Source organism: Pseudophryne corroboree, chromosome 5, assembly GCF_028390025.1.
Source record: "Pseudophryne corroboree isolate aPseCor3 chromosome 5, aPseCor3.hap2, whole genome shotgun sequence".
Taxonomy (NCBI): Eukaryota; Metazoa; Chordata; class Amphibia; order Anura; family Myobatrachidae; genus Pseudophryne; species Pseudophryne corroboree.
Window position 1 is genome coordinate 411,274,423 of NC_086448.1, and position 19,801 is coordinate 411,294,223.

The window sequence follows — 19,801 nt, forward strand, 5'->3', positions numbered from 1 at the left end:
AGTCTCCGAAAATGTTCCATATGTTCCTTTCCACATTGGGTTTTTTGACCCTCAAATTGTTTATTATATGGGCATTACAATAGGTGGTAACAGTAAATACATTTATTATTGCTACATTTGTGTAAATAACGCAAAGACTTATCGCCTCTGTGGAGATTACAAACTAATAACCATGATTTCCCACATATATCAAACTAATAAACAGCAAGAAAGGCAAGAAGCTTGCACATTTCAGACTTTTCTACACAATAATATTCCATTGTTTATATAAGCAGAATCAATACAGTTTGCTATTAAACAAATTATCATCAAAATATATGTTTCTGGCATGATGACATGTGCACAGCCTTCTAAATTAACGGCTTGTTAAATCTTGTTACTATTTAAGCATGAATTTAGATTTGCCTAATTGTAAATGCAAACAAACTACCCAGTGACTTATATGGGTCAGAGTTTCTTGTTAAAAAAACACACACAGCTGTTCATTTATTCAAGCCTTTAAAGATAAAATAAACTTTATATTTTAATATACTGTCTGTACTGGTTTTCTTTTTTTACTAAATCTGTGTGGCTTTATTATCCATAACTAACCTCTCTTGAGAGTTCCACATCCATATACCGTCTTTCAGATTCCCCATGGGTAACACAGTTGATATACAGTATAAGAGAGTGAATATGAATACCTTTGCAATGATTTATATACCTAAAGTAATGTAGGTCAAGAGTAACCTGTATGTACCATGTCAATTAATTAAAATACATATAATATACATTAACTAAAGATGTATCATTTATTGAAAAATGATATAATGTTGGCTTCATTATTTAATGGTAAACACCTTTAATGACATATCAATTAGTACAATTACATATTAGGCATACTCGCATTGTAGATAATGTCAAAATGTTGACATGTTCTCAATATCAATATTATGACTGTTGAATGCTGACACGTGGAATTAGGGTTAGGGTTAGAGATACACTGCATCAGGTTAGGTCTAAAATATGAGTCTGAAATCCTAGCTGTCACCATTTAGTATGTTGACATATTGAACAAGTCGACATTTTTTCAGTGTCATCATTGTGAATTTTGACATGACAAATGTTACATTTTGTACAGGTCTGCATAATAAATGTCAACATTCTGACCATAACGACATTGTGGTGTCAACATGATTAATGTAAACATTGTAACAAAAGTATTATTTTATCTTCTAACTGCTGAGCTTTTCACATTATTATCTTACAAAAACAATAACAGGCCTGCAATAAGCAGTGATGAACAGCAGCAAGTATTATTCAACAACATTAAATAATTCAGTTTTAGGAATCAGTGTTATTTATTATCATTTATTTATTTATTTACTTATTTATTTATTTATTTATTATGTACTGTACAATGACGGATACAGATGATCCTGCACAAATGAAGAGCTATAGAGAACAATTGATCCATTAAAATAGCAGATTAACATTTGGTGCTGGTGATGAGGAGATGCATGTGGCAAATGCAAGGCAGGAGCAGTGTCAGTCATGAATATTAAACCAACAATTGACATTTTTTGTAGTATGGTATGGTTGGAATGAGGAGAGAACATGGAGAGAATTATTAAACCTTGGAGGCAGATAAAATGGATAGAGATAAAGTATCAACATATCAGCTCCTGTTATTTTACAGCATGCGTTTGAAAATTACACTTAGGAGCTGATTGGTTGGTACTTTGGGGTCTATGTACTAACACTTTACTTAGCGGGAGATAAAGCCGCTCATGCTTCATCTGCTACCGCTGCTAAGTGGAGCTGTCTACCACAACTGTTACTAAAAAATAGTCCGAGCTGTCTACCACAACTGTTACTAAAAATAGTCCCATCAAGGAGAGCAGCGGCAGAACTACCAGCGGTGCAGTGGGTGCATTGCACCGGGGCCTGCTCGTAATCAGAGGCATTGTCAGCAGTACTGTAATGAGTCAGACTGACTCATTACAGTATGCCACCCCCGGCCACGGGCAAAGTAGGAAGATGCTTCCGAGGACCAGGAGGAAGAAGATGAGAGGGCTGCAGAAGGCAGTCTGGGCTGAGGATGGAGGAGAGAAGGAGGGCCAATTACTTTTGCGAAAATGGAGCAGCAGGCGCTTCCCCCCTGCACACAGTGAGTGTAAAGAAGAGGAGCCTGCTGCCAATCTGCTCAGATCACAGACATAGGTGTGCTGGCACTGCAATGCATGGGAGGGAAGAGGGTGAGAATCACTGTTTCACTGTGAGGGAATCAGTCAGGAGGGGTGGGGGGATTAGTCACTGTTCCACTGTGAGGGGATCAGTCAGTGGGGGGATTAGTCGCTGTTCCATTGTGAGGCGATCAGCCCAGGGCCAGATTAACAATGGGGCGGATAGAGCTGCAGCTCCAGGCCTCCAAATAAAAAAGGCCCATCATCAGCATGTTAATGACCAACTGCCTAGTTCACCACAGAGTCACCCATAAAAATAAGTATTGAAATTCTATTTCCCCCCAAAGTTATGCGATTTATATGTATTCAGAGAGAGAGAGATCTAATTAATAGTTTAGGTCAGTGGTTTCCAAACCTTTTTGAATCACTACACCCTAGAGCAGAGGTTCTCAAACTCGGTCCTCGGGGGCCCACACAGTACATGTTTTGCAGGTCTCCTCACAGAATCCAAGTGAAATAATTAGCTCCACCTGTGGACCTTTTAAAATGTGTCAGTGAGTAATTAATACACCTGTGCACCTGCTGGGTTACCTGCAAAACATGCACTGTGTGGGCTCCCGAGGACCGAGTTTGAGAACCTCTGCCCTAGAGTATCAGAATTTTTTTCATGGCACCCCTAGGCCAAAAGTCTCTTATTGAGAAATTTACTAATAAATATTAAATTAACTAAATTGTATTTATTTGTCATCCTTAGGGTCAGTTATGTGGTGAGGGACAAGATTTGCTTCTGTTTGTCTACATATTTTATGACTGGCAGCCACCAGCACTGGTTTTCCCTATCACATTGACCATAGATAATTTGAATTGGTCCTGGACCACCAATCCAAAGCACCCCTTCAAGTGCCCTGAGGCACCCCTGGGTGCCTAGGCAGTGGCACACAGTTTACGAACCATTGGTGTAGGGGGTTTACATGCCCACATGGTACTGGCCACACTCACAGTGCACTGGTCCCAGCCCCTCCCCTTCTCAGTAGGGGGGGGCAGGGGAATCAGTCACTGTTCCACTGTGAAGGGATCAGTCGGGGGGATTAGTCAGTGCTGAGCTATGAGGGGGCAAGTCAGTGTTGCGCTGTGAGGGGTAGGTGAGCTGTGATGAGGCAATGTGCTGTTAGGGAATCAGTCAGTGTTGCGATATGAGGGTATCAGTCAGTGTTGCATTGTGAGGGGATCAGTCAGTGTTGTGCTGTGAGGGGTAGGTGAGCTGTGATGGGGCAATGTGCTGTGAGGGTATCAGTCAGTGTTGCATTATGAGGGGATCAGTCAGGTGTGGTGCTGTGAGGGGATCAGTCAGTGTTGCGCTGTGAGGGGTAGGTGAGCTGTGATGGGGCAATGTGCTGTGAGGGTATCAGTCAGTGTTGCATTATGAGGGGATCAGTCAGGTGTGGTGCTGTGAGGGGATCAGTCAGTGTTGCACTGTGAGATGATCAGTCAGTGTTGCGCTGAGAGGGGTAGGTGAGCTGTGATGGGGCAATGTGCTGTGAGGGTATCAGTCAGTGTTGCATTATGAGGGGATCAGTCAGGTGTGGTGCTGTGAGGGGATCAGTCAGTGTTGCGCTGTGAGGGGTAGGTGAGCTGTGATGGGGCAATGTGCTGTGAGGGTATCAGTCAGTGTTGCATTATGAGGGGATCAGTCAGGTGTGGTGCTGTGAGGGGATCAGTCAGTGTTGCACTGTGAGATGATCAGTCAGTGTTGCGCTGAGAGGGGTAGGTGAGCTGTGATGGGGCAATGTGCTGTGAGGGTATCAGTCAGTGTTGCATTATGAGGGGATCAGTCAGGTGTGGTGCTGTGAGGGGATCAGTCAGTGTTGCACTGTGAGATGATCAGTCAGTGTTGCGCTGAGAGGGGTAGGTGAGCTGTGATGATGCAATGTGCTGTGAGGGTATCAGTCAGTGTTGCATTATGAGGGGATCAGTCAGGTGTGGTGCTGTGAGGGGATCAGTCAGTGTTGCACTGTGAGATGATCAGTCAGTGTTGCGCTGAGAGGGGTAGGTGAGCTGTGATGAGGCAATGTGCTGTTAGGGAATCAGTCAGTGTTGCAATATGAGGGTATCAGTCAGTGTTGCATTGTGAGGGGATCAGTCAGTGTTGCACTGTGAGGGGTAGGTGAGCTGTGATGGGGCAATGTGCTGTGAGGGTATCAGTCAGTGTTGCATTATGAGGGGATCAGTCAGGTGTGGTGCTGTGAGGGGATCAGTCAGTGTTGCGCTGTGAGGGGTAGGTGAGCTGTGATGGGGCAATGTGCTGTGAGGGTATCAGTCAGTGTTGCATTATGAGGGGATCAGTCAGGTGTGGTGCTGTGAGGGGATCAGTCAGTGTTGCGCTGTGAGGGGTAGGTGAGCTGTGATGGGGCAATGTGCTGTGAGGGTATCAGTCAGTGTTGCATTATGAGGGGATCAGTCAGGTGTGGTGCTGTGAGGGGATCAGTCAGTGTTGCACTGTGAGATGATCAGTCAGTGTTGCGCTCAGAGGGGTAGGTGAGCTGTGATGATGCAATGTGCTGTTAGGGAATCAGTCAGTGTTGCAATATGAGGGTATCAGTCAGTGTTGCATTGTGAGGGGATCAGTCAGTGTTGCGCTGTGAGGGGTAGGTGAGCTGTGATGGGGCAATGTGCTGTGAGGGTATCAGTCAGTGTTGCATTATGAGGGGATCAGTCAGTGTTGCGCTGTGAGCGGTAGGTGAGCTGTGATGGGGCAATGTGCTGTGAGGGTATCAGTCAGTGTTGCATTATGAGGGCATTATGAGGGGATCAGTCAGGTGTGGTGCTGTGAGGGGATCAGTCAGTGTTGCACTGTGAGATGATCAGTCAGTGTTGCGCTGAGAGGGGTAGGTGAGCTGTAACAAGGTAGTGTGCTCTGAGGGGATCAGTCAGTGTTGCACTGTGAGGGGATCAGTAAGTGTTGTGCTGTGAGGCGATCAGTCAGTTTTGCGCTACGACGGGTAGGTGAGCTGTGACAATGCAGTGTGCTGTGAGAGGATCAGTCATTGTTGCGCTGTGAGGGGGTCAGACAGTATTGCGCTGTGAGGGGATCAGTTAGTGTTTAGCTGTGAGGGGATCAGTCAGTTTTGTGCTGTGAGGAGATCAGTCAGTGTTGCTCTGTGAGGGGATCAGTCAGTGTTGAGCTGTGAGATCAGTCAGTTTTCCGTTGTGAGGGGATCAGTCAGTGTTGCGCTGTGAGGGGGAGGTGAGCTATGAGGGGGTAAGTAGGAACTTAGTGGGGGTAGTAAGCTGTGATTGGGGCATGAGTTTGTTCTTGCTGTCATCTCAGGAGGTTACAAATTTAATTTGTGTTCCATTTACTACACATTTTTTTGTGTTCCATTTACTACACTATATGTGTCACATATAGTGTAATAAATGCAAGAGAAAATACATTTGTACAGCACTCAGTATCTACATTTTTTTCTTCTATTTGGCGTAGTGGTGGTGGGGGGCCCCAAAGCATATTTTTGCACCTGGGCCCACCAGTCACCTCAGCAAGCAAAACATGAAAGAGCTCTTCCTGCTTCTCCAGAGAGGAGAGGCAAATAATGCTAGCAAGTGGAGGTGATATCAGTTTTGGAGAAGAAATCTGACGGTAAGAGGTGCTGTCTAGTTTCCTGCATCTGAATGTATTGTGTACCAGAAAGGCTGCACTTATTGCTCAGATCAGGGTGACTGGCTGAAGAGGCAGTCCGTAATTTACCACTGCATTTGCAAATTGTGTACTGTCTTTATTTGTGAGAAGATAATTATGTTTTGAAGTAGGGCAAATAGCTGACCTAGTGTACTGTAGACATGAGGATGTTGATTGATATGGAAACCATGTTATTGAGAGCCTCTAACTAAATTGCAAATAGTTCACTATCCATGGCATGCCTAGAGTATTTAATCCTGGAAGTAGCACTAAATGCGATCTGCAGGGTCTTCCACAACCTATTTACAGTTGACATATTACACCATGAAATAGGGATCACCGATTCTATTAGAAATATGTAAGTTACTTAAATGAGATTAAAAACAACTAATATTTCTTTCCATAAATAAAAATCAATAAAATACCTTCATTCGATTTGTAGTTGGTTAAAACACTTTTCTTAATTAATTAATTAATTAATTAATTAATTCATCAATCAATCAATCAATCAATCAATCTTTAGTTAACTTTATTATAGTATTTCAAATCAATGTCTATCAATGCAATCAGCTCAAGGAAATCCAGATAACAAACTAGAAACCGAAACCCTAAACTATGGCTTTGTGGTTACTCTGTGTTTTGGTTTTGGTTCTAAAACCATCTTTGAGTAGTGTTAAGTAACTTGCAAAAAAACATAAGTATTCACCAGTGGGCTGCAGGAGGTTGCCGTTCCAGCCTTTCCTTACATGCAGGGCCGGCGTGAATCATTTCCCATGGCAGTGGCAGCAATAGGTGCTGCTGTGCTGTCCCTTGCTGCTGTTTGGGCTCCCACATGTTGCTGTCACTGTTGTGCAGGAAGTATATGTCCTTAGTACATACTCAACTGTAACATTCCCTTGTAAATGGTCATTGGCTAGGGTATGCATTTCAGGACATCTCCAGGCTGGAGGGCATCCGTCCCCACTCCTCTGGGCTGGCCATACCTTTGTACACTGGTACATCAGCAACATCTGCAACATCTGACCCTTCCCCACACTAAAGGCCCATACACACTTGACGATAAAATGAGCGACGTCGTTCATTTCAGCCCTCATCAATGACGTCGCTCATTATATCGTCAAGTGTGTATGCATCCAACGACCACCGATGCGCGGCCCCGCGGGACGTTAACGACCCTCGCTTATCTGTGGAGCATGTATGCTCAATTTCCACTATGGTCGTTACCGACCAGAGACGTCGTTGAATGTGTATGGTGTGAACGACCAACGACCAACGACCAAGCCACTGTTCACCAGCCCTGTTCCCAGCTCATTATTTTAATAAACTCTTCAGCTTGGATGCTTCAACGATGAATGGTCTTTGGTCTTTGGTCGTTGGTAGTGTGTATGCTCATGTCGTTTGCTCAGCTGTTCAAGGGAAGTTCAAGGGAAGTCGTTAACGACGGTCGTTAACGACGTGTGCATCGTCAAGTGTGTATGGGCCTTAAGATCAACCACAGTCTTCATGGCATACTCTCCACCGGGAGCAGAACACCACCTTTGGATTTACTGTTTGGTCTCGATTATCGGATTACCACCACACAAGTGGAGGGCTATGCAGGGGACAGGGTGCCAACTGCCCCCAGACTGCTACAAGTTTAGAGATCTAGGGCTTCTCATAGCCTCATGTGAATGGCTGACTGTGGAGGCAGACAGTGAGGCTGCTTGTTTCTCCCCGTGGCACCCGGCCGCTCCATGACATGTGTTAAACTGATAACACAATCGGAGAAGCCGAGCAACTCTGAATCCCTTAACTCCCCTCTACCTAAGCAGTGTCAACTGCAGCCATCCGGTAACAGCTGCCACACATCCCCCCACGGCCGGTCTCTACCCCCGCACACCCCTCCAGAGCTTGCTGCTTTAACCTGCATAGCTGATGCCTCCTCCTAAAAGCCTCAGTGACTGGCTCCCTATAGTGGTAGTGGGAGGATACAGAGGATTCCATCCAGCTCTCCATTCATGTTGCTAAAGCCACTGCTGTCATTATTGTAAGTTATTTAATGCTCTTATAGGGGGATATTTATCATGGATCGCATATTCTATGCGATCTGGGCAGGATGAGATGCATCCCGCCACTCTCCACATGCATAGCGGTGTTGCCATATGCATGAAGAAAATCACAAAGGACAGCTCTTGAGGTAAGATCTGTCTTTTGCGATGATAGAACTTCTGGGTTTATGACCGGAGTCCTATTTGCACATGTGTCAAGTGCGTCACACGCCGTGGGGAGTGCTGGGTTGGATCACTTTCAGAAGGGGCAGTGTGATAGAAACTCAAAGGCATCTATTGGACATCTATAGTGGGGAAAATATTGGAAGAAAGTTTAAGGGATAGCATACAGGAGTATCTGCAGACTGATTATTATAAGAACCAGCATAGGGATAGGTCATGTCAAACTCACTTAATTAGGTTATACTACGAGATAGTGAGCGACAATCTTGATTGGGGAAAAGCAGTGGATGTGGTCTATTTAGATTTTGCAAAGGCCTTCAATACAGTGCCTGACAGGAGGCTGATTATCAAATTAAAGGAACTTGGTCTAGGAAAAACTATTTGTACATGGGGAAGTTATTGGCTGGATAACAGGGAACAGAGAGTGGTGGTTAATGGGCCACAGTAATCAGTGAAATACTGCAAGAGTCCGTACTCGGGCCACTACTGTTCAACATATTTATTCATTACCTAGCAATAGGCTTGGAAAGCACAGTGTAAATTTTTGCAGATGATACTAAAATGTGTGGAAATTGATGCTGAGTCCTTAAAGAATGACTTATGTAAACTGGAAATCTGGGCATCTAACTGGAGAATGAGGTTCAATATTGAAAAATGTGAAGTTATGCATTTTGGGACAAAAAACAAACATGCAACCTACACATTAAATGGGGAAAATCTAGGGGAAATGGTAGTTGAAAAAGATTTGGGGGTGCTCATTGATAATAGGCTTAATAGCAGTACACAATGTTAAAGTGCAGCAAAGAAGGCAAATAAGGTGTTAACATGCATAAAACAGGGAATTGAGGCAAGGGATGAGAGTGTAATCCTGCTGCTATACTAATCATTGGTACGTACGCATCTGGGATATTGTGTTCAGTTCTGGTCACTGCATTATAAAAAGATATCTGGGAACTCGAAAGAGTTCAAAGGTGGGCTACTAAATTGGTTAAGGGACTAGAGACAGTGGATTACAAGGAAAGGATTACTAGGTTGAATATGTATACACTAGAAAAGAGTAGAGATGAGCGGGTTCGGTTCATCGAGATCCGAACCCCCCCCGGACTTCACGTATTTTACATGGGTCCGAGGCAGCCTCGGATCTTCCCGCCTTGCTCGGTTAACCCGAACGAGGCCAAACGTCATCATCCCGCTGTCGGATTCTCGTGAGATTCGTATTCCATATAAAGAGCTGCGCGTCGCCGCTATTTTCACTCGTGCATTGGAGATTGAACGGAGAGGATGTGGCTACGTTCTCTCCCTGAAAAGCTCCATATCTGTGCTCAGTGTGCTGCAAATATCTGTGCTCAGTGTGCTGCATTGTGGGGACCACCAGTATATTATATTAGTACAGTAGACCATTGCTGTATCTTGCAGCTCCGTGTCAGACTCAGACTCAGTTCTAGACAGTATACTGATCAGTGCTCAATATCTGCTGTATTGTTGGGTATATATATATAGTAGTACAGTGCAGCATTTTGGTGACCAACAGTATATAGTTGTACAGTACAGTAGGCCATTGCTGTATCTTGCAGCTCCGTGTCACTTCAAGTATCCATATCTGTGCTGCATTGTTGTGTGCAGTATATAGTAGTATAGTGCAGCATTTTGGTGACCAACAGTATATAGTTGTACAGTACAGTAGGCCATTGCTGTATCTTGCAGCTCCATGTCACTTCAAGTATCCATATCTGTGCTGCATTGTTGTGAGCAGTATATATAGTAGTACAGTGCAGCATTTTGGTGACCAACAGTATATAGTTGAACAGTACAGTAGGCCATTGCTGTATCTTGCAGCTCCGTGTCACTTCAAGTATCCATATCTGTGCTGCATTGTTGTGAGCAGTATATATAGTAGTACAGTGTAGCATTTTGGTGACCAACAGTATATAGTTGCACAGTACAGTAGGCCATTGCTGTATCTTGCAGCTCTGTGTCACTTCAAGTATCTATATCTGTGCTGCATTGTTGCTATCAGTATATATAGTAGTACAGTGCAGCATTTTGGTGACCAACAGTATATAGTTGTACAGTACAGTAGGCCATTGCTGTATCTTGCAGCTCTGTGTCACTTCAAGTATCCATATCTGTGCTGCATTGTTGTGAGCAGTATGTAGTAGTACAGTGCAGCATTTTGGTGACCAACAGTATATAGTTGTACAGTACAGTAGGCCATTGCTGTATCTTGCAGCTCCATGTCATTTCAAGTATCCATATCTGTGCTGCATTGTTGTGAGCAGTATATAGTAGTACAGTACAGTAGGCCATTGCTATTGATATAATAATATTACTGGCATATACAGTAATTCCACACATTAAAAAATTGAGAACAAAAATGTGGAGGGTAAAATAGGGAAAGATCAAGATCCACTTCCACCTAGTGCTGAAGCTGCTGCCACTAGTCATGGCAGAGACAATTCAATGCCATCAACGTTGTCTGCCAAGGCCGATGCCCAATGTCATAGTAGAGAGCGTGTAAAATCCAAAAAGCAAAAGTTCAGTAAAATGATGACCCAAAAATCTAAATTAAAAGCGTCTGAGGAGAAGCGTAAACTTGCCAATGTGCCATTTATGACACGGAGTGGCAAGGAACGGCTGAGGCCCTGGCCTGCATCCATGGCTAGTGGTTCAGCTTCACATGAGGATGGAAGCACTCATTCTCCCGCTAGAAAAATGAAAAGAGTTAAGCTGGCAAAAGCCCAGCAAAGAACTGTGCATTCTTCTAAATCACAAATCCCCAAGGAGAGTCCAATTGTGTCAGTTGCGATGCCTGGCCTTCCCAACACTGGACGGGAAGAGGTGGCTCCTTCCATCATTTGTACGCCCCCTGCAAGTGCTGGAAGGAGCACCCACAATCCAGTTCCTGATAGTCAAATTGAAGATGTCATTGTTGAAGTACAGCAGGATGAGGATATGGGTGTTGCTGGCGCTGAGGAGGAAATTGACAAGGAGGATTCTGATGGTGAGGTTGTTTGTTTAAGTCAGGCACCCGGGGAGACACCTGTTGTCCGTGGGATGAATATGGCCATTGACATGCCTGGTCAAAATACAAAAATAATCACCTCTTCGGTGTGGAATTATTTTAACAGAAATGCGGACAACAGGTGGCAAGCCGTGTGTTGCCTTTGTCAAGCTGTAATAAGTAGGGGTAAGGAAGTTAACCACCTAGGAACATCCTTTCTTATACGTCATCTGGAGCGCATTCATCAGAAGTCATTGACAAGTTCAAAAACTTTGGGTGACAGTGGAAGCAGTCCACTGACAATTAAATCCCTTCGTCTTGTACCCAAGCTCCTGCAAACCAAACCACCAACTCCCTCAGTGTCAATTTCCTCCTTAGACAGGAAAGCCAATAGTCCTGCAGGACATGTCACTGGCAAGTCTGACGAGTCCTCTCTTGACTGGGATTCCTCCGATGGAGACTTGAGTGTAACGCCTACTGCTGCTGGCGCAGCTGTTGTTGCTGCTGGGAGTCGATCATCATCACAGAGGGGAAGTCGGAAGACCACTTGTACTACTTCCAGTAAGCAATTGACTGTCCAACAGTCCTTTGCGAGGAAGATGAAATATCACAGCAGTCATCCTGTTGCAAAGCGGATAACTCAGGCCTTGGCAGCTGTGTTGGTGTTAGACGTGCATCCGGTATCCGGCATTAGTTCACAGGGAATTAGAGAATTTCTTGAGGTAGTGTGTCCCCGTTACCAAATACCATCTGGGTTCCACTTCTCTAGGCAGGAGATACCGAGAATGTACAGAGACGTCATAAAAAGACTCACCAGTGTCCTAAAAAATGCAGTTGTACCCAATGTCCACTTAACCACGGACATGTGGACAAGTGGAGCAGGGCAGACTCAGGACTGTATGACTGTGACAGCCCACTGTGTAGATGTATTGCCTCCCGCAGCAAGAACAGCAGCGGTGGCACCAGTAGCATCACCTCGCAAACGCCAACTCGTTCCTAGGCAGACTACACTTTGTATCACCGCTTTCCATAAGAGGCACACAGCTGACAACCTCTTACGGAAACTGAGGAACATCATCGCAGATTGGCTTACCCCAATTGGACTCTCCTGGGGATTTGTGACATCGGACAACGCCACCAATATTGTGCGTGCATTACATGTGGGCAAATTCCAGCACGTCCCATGTTTTCAACATACATTGAATTTGGTGGTGTAGAATTTAAAAAAAAATGACGGGCGTGCAAGAGACGCTGTCGCTGAACCGAAGAATTACGGGACACTTTCGGCATTCAGCCACTGCGTGCCGAAGACTGGAGCACCAGCAAACACTCCTGAACCTGTCCCACCATCAGCTGAAGCAAGAGGTGGTAACGAGGTGGAATTCAACCCTCTATATGCTTCAGAGGATGGAGTAGCAGCAAAAGGCCATTCAAGCCTATACATCTGCCTATGATATAGGCAAAGGAGGGGGAATGCACCTGACTCAAAGCACAGTGGAGAATGATTTCAACGTTGTGCAAGGTTCTGCAACCCTTTGAACTTGCCACACGTGAAGTCAGTTCAGACACTGCCAGCCTGAGACAGGTCATTCCGCTCATCAGGCTTTTGCAGAAGAAGCTGGAGAGATTGAAGGAGGAGCTAAAACGGAGCGATTCCGCTAGGCATGTGGGACTTGTGAATGGAGCCCTTCATTCACTTAACCAGGATTCACGGGTGGTCAATCTGTTGAAATCAGAGCACTACATTTTGGCCACCGTGCTCGATCCTAGGTTTAAAGCCTACGTTGTAGCTCTCTTTCCGGCAGTCACAAGTCTGCACATGTTCAAAAACCTGCTGGTGAGACACTTGTCAAGTCAAGCGGAACGTGACCCGCCAACAGCTCCTCCTTCATTTTCTACCGCCACTGGAGCTGCCAGGAAAAGCATCAGATTTCCAAAACCACCCGCTGGCGGTGATGCAGGGCAGTCAGGAGCGAAAACTGACATCTGGTCCAGACTGAAGGACCTGCCAACGATTACTGACATGTCGTCTACTGTCACTGCATATAATTCTGTCACCATTGAAAGAATGGTGGAGGATTATATGAGTGACAGCATCCAAGTAGGCACGTCAGACAGTCCGTACGTATACTGGCAGGAAAAAGAGACAATTTGGAGGCCCATGCACAAACTGGCTTTATTTTACCTAAGTTGCCCCCCCCTCCAGTGTGTACTCCGAAAGAGTGTTTAGTGCAGCCGGTCACCTTGTCAGCGATCGGCGTACGAGGTTACTTCCAGAAAATGTGGAGAAGATGATGTTCATCAAAATGAATTATAATCAATTCCTCCGTGGAGACATTCACAAGCAGTTGCCTCCAGAAAGTACACAGGGACCTGAGACGGTGAATTCCACTGGGGATGAATTAATACTCTGTGAGGAGGGGGATGTACACAGTGAAAGGGGTGAGGAATCGGAGGATGATGATGAGGTGGACATCTTGCCCCTGTAGAGCCAGTTTGAGCAAGGAGAGATTGATTGCTTCTTTTTTTGGTGGGGTCCCAAACCAACCTGTCATTTCAGCCACAGTTGTGTGGCAGACCCTGTGGCTGAAATGATGCGTTTGTTAAAGTGTGCATGTCCTGTTTATACAACATAAGGGTCGGTGGGAGGGCCCAAGGACAATTCCATCTTGCACCTTTTTTTTTTTATTTATCTTTGCATCATGTGATGTTTGGTGCCAATTTTTTTAAGTGCCATCCTGTCTGACACTGCAGTGCCACTCCTAGATGGGCCAGGTGTTTGTGCCGGCCACTTGGGTCGCTTAGCTTAGTATCCAGCGACCTCGGTGCAAATTTTAGTACTAAAAATAATATTGTGAGGTGTGAGGTGTTCAGAATAGACTGGAAATAAGTGGAAATTATGGTTATTGAGGTTAATAATACTATAGGATCAAAATTACCCCCAAATTCTATGATTTAAGCTGTTTTTGAGGGGTTTTTGAAAAAAACACCCGAATCCAAAACACACCCGAATCCGACACATCTCTAGAAAAGAGGCGTCTAAGAGGAGACATTATTATTCTCTTCAAATATACAAAGGGACATTACAAGGAGCTATCAGGGGATTTGATTATTAAAAGAATTCTGCATAGGACACGCAGTCACTCTCTGAGGCTAGAGGAGAGAACATTTTGTACTCAACGTAGGAAAGGGTTCTTCACAGTAAGGGCAATAAAGATTTGGAACTCTCTTCAGAGAAGGTGGTAATGGTGGACTCGGTAAACAAATTTAAAAACGGATTAGATAAATTTCTAACTGAAAAAGATATCCAAGGTTATAGCATTTAAAATATTGATATTTTGGGTAGATATTTGGGAGGAACACAAATTATAATTGTTAATTAGTCTTAAAACGTAATTTCAACAGGGACATGATAATAAACTTAGCTTAATACAGAATATGGTATGAAATATATTCAGGTTGAACCCAATGGGCATTTTGCCTCTTTTCAACCTCATTAACTATGTTACTATGTTACCATCTGAAGATGGGATTGCCCACTGCATCCAAGCCCCAGAATCTATTACATTCCGGGGCTTGGTGCATACGCAGTATGCAGAAAATCCTCTGGAAATGGCACTTTTGGAGGTTTAGCCATTGCTGCTTCTCGCCCAATGTATTAATTAGCACCTGCAGGGAAAAGGGTCCTGAAAGGAGCCCATTCCTGTGATGTGCTGTGAGGGCTGCTGGGGGTGCTGCGCATGCATGATCAGCCTAACTGCATATGCACAGTGGCCACTTCGGGGACAGTTCCAAGGGAACCCTCTGCCAGCAACAAATGTGGTGAGTAGCCTATAGGATATAATGGGCTACCGCCATCTTCAGATGGATGTAGCTGCGTGGGGCAATATCGGGAATTCTTTGCATTCTTGAAATTGGTAAATCTAGCAGCATCGCATTCACTATAGAATCCTATAGAGGATGCGGCTCCCGGCAGAAATGGAGGGATTGCAGCAGAGATATCTGCTGCTGTCCCTCTGTCATACATTTGAGAGATACCTAATATTTGCGGCTTACCCCTGAAAACACCTGCAAATATGCACTGCTAAATGGGCCCCTTAAACTGCTGAGACTCGTTCTCCGCAGTGGGTTGTTTATGGGGAGATTCACTTGTGCGTTACAGTGCACAAATCCTCAGAGCTGTATATATTTTACTGGGTCCACTACAATCTTCACCTCTTTCACACACAGCTTCTGCTATTGACAGGTCCGATTAGATGTCTATTGGGGGACTTTTTTCCTGTGGGGACAATGTGTGTATTTTATTCTTGTGAGGACAATTTTCTTTTCTTTCCTGTGGGGGCAAATGTGTTTTATTTTTTCTTCTGGGGACCATTGTATGTTTTTTTCCTGTGGGAGACAATTTACCGTATATACTCGAGTATAAGCCGACTTTTTCAGCACATTTTTCTATGCTGAAAAAGCCCCCCCTCAGCTTATACTCGAGTCAGCTCACAGCTGCAGCAGTCACCGTGGGCTGTGTGGGCATCCGCTGCAGCCGGCTCCAGGGACAGACACTAGAGGTCATTATTGACCTTTAGTGTCTGTGCAGTGCTGCTATGGGAGAGACGTCATGACGTCTCTCCCATAGAGAGGAGCGGGCGAGCAAGCGGGCGGGCGGCCAGACGAACGGACGGAGCAGCAGCAGAAGAAGCGGTCAGGAAGCAGGAGCGGGGCAGTGGTAAGTATTGTTTTTATTATTTTGTGTGTGTGTGTTTGTAAGCGGCGATGGGGGTACAGCGACAGGGGGCAAATAAAGAGGGGGCACAACTACTGGGGGCAAAGAAAGAGGGGGCACAACTACTGGGGGCAAAAAAAGAGGGGGCACAACTACTGGGGGTGAAGAAAGAGGGGGCACAACTACTGGGGCAAAGCAACAGGGGGGCATGTTTTTATCTGGCACTGTGGGGGATATCTGTCACTGGGGGTATATGTGGCACTGGGGGCACAGCCCTAGCAACAAGCATTACCTCCTGGCAACAAGCATAATACCTACCGCATGAAACCCCTGGCAACAAGCATGACACCCTGAGCATGAAAACCCCTGGCACAGTGCATTTCCCACCCTAGGCTTATACTTGAGTCAGTAATTTTTCCCAGTTTTTTTAGGTAAAATTACGTGCCTCGGCTTATATTCGGGTCGACTTATACTCGAGTATATATGGTAGTTTATATTTTCTTGTGGGGGCTAATATTTTTTTCCCCCTGTGGGTGCAAGTGTGTTCTATTGTTTGTGGGGGTCAATCGGTTTTATTTTTTCCTGTGGGGATTAATGTGTTCTATTTTTTCCTGTGGGGGGCAATGTGTTTTTTTTTTCTCCATGGGAGCCAATGTGCATATTTTTTTAATATTAAATATAGTAAAAGCATTAATTATGAATATAGTTGGAAAGGGGTGCTCCAACATTTCTCACACATGGTGCTGGTGAAAAGGGAGCGCAGTGAGGGGGACATTGGAAGGGCCACATGTACCATTACCTACCTACCCCTACACACACTACTGTACCCTTATCTCCCTAACCCTGCACAAACTACTGTTCCCTTTAGCATTAATACAACTTACTGAACGTTACATTTCAAAATGTGCAACATTAGGAGGGTGCATATTTATAGTTTGCAAGGGTGGGCCTAACACCCTAGCACCAGCCCTGCCTACAGTATTCCATGGCCAGTGCTGTCTCTAGTGGCATGTGCACTGTGCTATCGCACGGGGCACCCACCGCTGCACTTACAGGATCCTTTTCTACTCCCCCTCCTCCCTCCCATATTACTCCGCTAGGGTGTGGAGTTTCGTGAAATGACACGGGTGGCACTCACGTCATTTCACGAATGTCCGCCCCCTCCCTCATCTCTATCGGGATGCCGGCGCTTTGCAGCTCTAATAGGCTAGTTATAACAGGAATACACAGCAGCAGCAATGCTGCCAGGGAGAGCGGAGGATGATGCACTGGCCTGTGACACACTCACCTGGCTACAAGAGTTAAAGTACAGTGGCCCTGCTCCAAGCATGTTTAAAGGGGCATTCCCGCAGCACGCCGCTACCCCTAACAGAGCCAGAAGAAAAAAGAGTGGTGAGTACTAAGCCGGCATCCCGGTTAGTGTTGCCGGCCATTATGGCGGCATGAGGGTACGGAGACGCACGGCTTCTACATGGGGCAGCTGGGTCTCCAAATTCAGTACACAGTGCAGATGCACAGCTTCTGAGGGGGTAAACTAAGTCTCAGTACACACTCAGTATACACTATATGTGTATACAGTACCCAGACTGGCATTACAGACTTAAAAGGTGGCTGGCTCCATTTTAGGAACTAAATTACCTCAGTCAGTATAAAATAGAGCGGGAAGACCGCGCGCCATTGAAGCAGCGGGGCTTCACTATGAGCGGATCCAGCAGTTCACCAGTGCCATTTTCCCACTGCAGCTGATACAGATGCTGACTGACAGGGACGCGCAGTTCCACTTTAGAGACTACAGATTACCTCAGCAGTACCAGGTGGTCATAGCGGGGGGGGAAGGGTTATTAGTGTATTAGTGTACTAAATCTCTAATCTAGGTACTTAGTCTGCGACCCGGTTAAGCTTGGCATTAACGGTAAGGACGCTGTGTACTGGCTCCATACTTTCTCTGTGTTCCCTTGGAAGGGATCTTTGTGGGTTAATTGTGCATTTAACCTTTTCCTGTGTGTTTGTGCTGCCACTCTTACAGTATGTCAGACAAAGAGTGTATTTCATGTAAGACACATTGTTCCTCTTCTACAGGGGGTTCACTAGTATGTACTCAGTGTAGTGTACCTTCCCAGGCTAGCGGGGCAAAGCCAGCTTGGCTGGACTCCATTAGGGGAATGATTTCCAATATTTCTACTAAATTGTCCCACAATGAGAAAGAGACGCAATACTTAAGACAATCTATGACTGAGTTTATGAAAAGAAACTCAGTACCCAAACCAGCATCTCAGTCCCCTGCCATTTGTCCACAAAAACGTACTTTGGCCCATATCCTGCAGTCTGACTCTGATAATGAAGGGTCATACGTGGAGGAGGGGGAGGTGGATTCAGAGATGGGGAGGCTACTCTGTCACAGGGAATAGAGGCTCTCATAGAGGCTTTCAGAGAAGTTCTGCATATCCCTGGTAAGGTGACAGAGGAGGAGGAATCTTATTTTAATATAAAAAAGAAATCCTCAGCCACTTTTCCTCTGTCAAAGGAACTAAATACCCTGTTTGAAGAACTGTGGGTTAATCCTGATAGGAAATTTCAAACTCCTAAAAGGTTGCTATCATATTTTTCTTTTCCTCCTGAGGATAGGAAAAAATGGGAGAATCCACCGATAGTGGATGCATCAATATCCAGGCTGTCATGAAAAATTGTATTGCCTGTCCCGGGTGCAGCCTCCCTGAAAGACACGGCTGATCGTAGAATTGAGACCACACTCAAATCCTTGGGGTGGCCCAAAGACCCACTATAGTGGGAGATTACTAAGGCCATTGCCAAATGGTCGGGTAACCTAATTGATACCTTACCTCAAGGGGAGATTATTTTACTCCTGCAACATATACAGGACTCTGCGAACTTTATGGTGGAAGCCATAAAAGAAATAGGCTTGCTTAATGCACGTACCACTGCTATGGCAGTGTCAGCACGCAGGAGCATATGGCTTCGCCAGTGGACTGCGGACGCGGACTCCAGGAAGGGCGTGGAAGGCCTAACCTTTACAGGAGAGGCCTTATTTGGTGATGAACTAGACAAATGGATCTCCAAAGCTACTGCAGGTAAGTCCACATATCTTCCTTCTGCAACTTTCCCAGCCAGGAAGGCTTACTCAGGTCCCAATTTACAGTCCTTTTGGACTGCCAAGTTTAGGGGCAAGCCCAGAGGTGCTTCTACTGCCGTCAGAGGTGCTAGAGGTAAACCACACAAACCAGCAACTGCCGTTTCACAGGAACAGAGCTCAAGCTCTACTTCCTCAAAACCTTCAGCATGACGGTGGACCGAGATGCCTGGAGGACTGGCAGATGGGAGCCTGACAAAAATTCTTCAGTCACATCTGGACAAGTCTGTGCCAGGACCCCTGGGTCATAGATCTTATATCCCAGGGCTACATACTGGAGTTCCAGGAGTTCCCACCTCACAAATTCTTCAAATCAGGCTTACCAGTTTCACAAAGTCCGAGCATGCCCACGATAGGGAATACTTCCTTCTTCTGGTCTTCACAGGCTTACCAGTTTCACAAGAGGCAAGTATAACTTTACAGGATGCCATTCAAAAACTGGTACAGACTCAGGTCATTGTTCTAGTTCCACCTCATCTGCAAAACAAGGGGTATTATTCCAACTTATTTGTAGTACCGAAACCGGACGGTTTGGTAAGACCGATTTTGAACCTCAAGTCGTTGAACCTGTACTTACAAGTGTTCAAATTCAAGATGGAGTATCTGAAAGCGGTGATCTCAGGTCTGGAGGAGGGGGGAATTCCTAGTGTCTCTGGATATCAATGATGCATACCTTCACATTCCGATCTGGTCGCCTCATCAGGCTTATCTACAGTTTGCACTGCAGGATTGTCACTACCAGTTCCAGGCCCTGCCATTTGGTCTCTCCACGGCACCCATGGTATTCACCAAAGTGATGGCAGAGATGATGTTTCTACTCTGCAAACAGGGAGTGAACATAATTCCATACCTGGATGATCTTCTGATATAGGCACCATCCAGGG